Genomic DNA, 2,250 nt, shown 5'->3' with positions numbered 1-2,250 from the left:
TTTTTGTCTGTCTTGACTTCTGCAGCCGGGACTGGCCATGTTGCCCAGGCTAGCCCCAGCCTCCCGGCTTGCTTCTTCTCTGTTTTTGCCTGGCTGCTGTACGCGCTCAAAAAGGGTTTACCATTTCTTCCCCAAATTAAGAGATTTGGGCTGTATTCAAAGCAGCTTTAAAAAGTCCTCTAGGGTTTTTCCCTAAGTTTGGTACAGAGGAATGTTCAATATGTGTTTAATGAGTATGTATAAAAAGTATATTTGATTTCCTATCTTAGGTGCTATATAAAGCTTCCAAATGCTGTATACAAATGCAAACATCTTTGAGACATAAACTGAACTAGAATGGATTCAGTGGCCATCAATTTTAACTTCAGTTTAATACACATGGAGAGTTGCGGTCAATTCGTTTCAGGCTAGGGAGTCTGCTATGGAAATGAGAGCCATAAAATCCCGCAGCAGGACTTCACATTTCCTTGTTATCACCACCTTTTACATTGAGAAAATACATTAGAGTCAGTTTCTTGTGCACTTGATTTGAACATCATACAAGTCTTACAGTATCATAAAATGATAGTTTTAAATTCTGTAATAAAATGTTTTTCTTAGAAGAGAACATTAATACATCTTTAGGAAAAGTGGTATTTTAAAGTACACAATACCTTAAGTTCCCAAGGGTTTCTGAAAGTTTTAAAAGCCCTTACACAATTATAAAAAAATAGGGTTTCTTTATAAAGCCTTGGCTGTCCTTGAACTAGCTCTGTAAACCAGGCTGACCTCCAACTCACAGATTTTTCTGCCTCTCCTCCTGAGTGCTGGGATTAAAGGTGTGAGCCATCAGTGACAAGCTAGAAAATACAATTTAATGAATAGGATGTGTCTAGAAATCCATGTTCTGATAATAAGCATAAAACTCATATTTGAATCTATGTTTTTTTCTTCCTCTTTCTCTTCTTTTTCTTTTGAAAGATTTATTTATTTTATTCATGTGAGTACACTGTAGCTGTCTTCAGACACACCATAAGAGGGCATTAGATCCCATTACAGTGAGCTACCATGTGGTTGCTGGGAATTGAACTCAGGACCTCTGGAAGAGCAGTCAGTGCTCTTAACCACTGAGCCATCTCTCCAGCCCCCTTCTTTTTTAAAAGGTAAAGTGAACATAAATTATTAACAAAAAGTAAGGAAAACCTGAGAGTAGTACCCTTGAACGTGAGGTTTAGCAGATAGCGCTATTAACTGCCTGTGGTCTATGCTAATAGCAAGTACTCATGGCGTGTGGGCTGTGACACTGTGTCATACATACTGTGTTCGGTTTTTACTTCGGTAGAGCCAAAGGTAAACTGAGTATGTCATCAGAAAAGATATGACCTCACAGAATTCATTACCAAGTACGAGATACTCAGATCAAACCGGGTCTGGAAGATCATTTCAAGAATTTTTGTTTTGAAAGTATTTTTTGAAGACTGTTGCTTTTAAACTGATGCTATAATACTGTATTAAAATTTCTACTTACTGTGAATTTTTTTTTCTTTTTTTTGGTTTTTCGAGCCAGGATTTTTCAGCCCTGGCTGTCCTGGAACTCACTTTGTAGACCAGGCTGGCCTTGAACTCAGAAATCCACCTGCCTCTGCCTCCCAAGTGCTGGGATTAAAGGCATGAGCCACCACTGCCCAGCTGTGAAATTGTTTTGTGTTGTTTATTTTTATTTCAAAGTATGTGAAAACTTAGTCATGCTTTGGTCAAAATGCACATATTATAGGTAAATTAAAAACTATTTTAAATATTTTAATGGAAGTGACTAGATTAATATTTTACTTATTCTTTTAATAAAGAATAGCTTTTATTCTTATTATTTTCTTGTATTCCAGTAGTTCCATTATATATTTTTCTAAATCTGATATTAGGATTACTTACCACTTAATTGAGAAACTTTTTGCAAGAAAATTGTATTTCTCCTAGAAGTACTGTAACCCCATTACACAGGAGGCTTAGGCAGGGGGATTTTGATTTTTAAGGACAACCTGCTCCAGACTATAAGTTCTAGGCCACCTTGGCCAAACGTGATCTCAAAACAGTTTTGTATTCCTGAAAATATAAATTAATTTAAGTGATGCTAGAGAATGTAAGGCCATGTCAATTAAAAAGAAGACCACAGTTCACAAGTTCACAGAGAAAACGAGCAGCCATTGGAAAACACGTAGATTTTCCTTTAAGTGGAAAAAAGTTATTTTGTGTGTGTGTGTGTGTGTGTGTGTG

This window comes from Mastomys coucha, unplaced genomic scaffold (genome assembly GCF_008632895.1).
Source record: "Mastomys coucha isolate ucsf_1 unplaced genomic scaffold, UCSF_Mcou_1 pScaffold22, whole genome shotgun sequence".
In the NCBI taxonomy this organism is placed as follows: domain Eukaryota; kingdom Metazoa; phylum Chordata; class Mammalia; order Rodentia; family Muridae; genus Mastomys; species Mastomys coucha.
The sequence above is the reverse complement of the archived record's forward strand: the minus strand, read 5'-3'. Positions refer to the sequence as shown.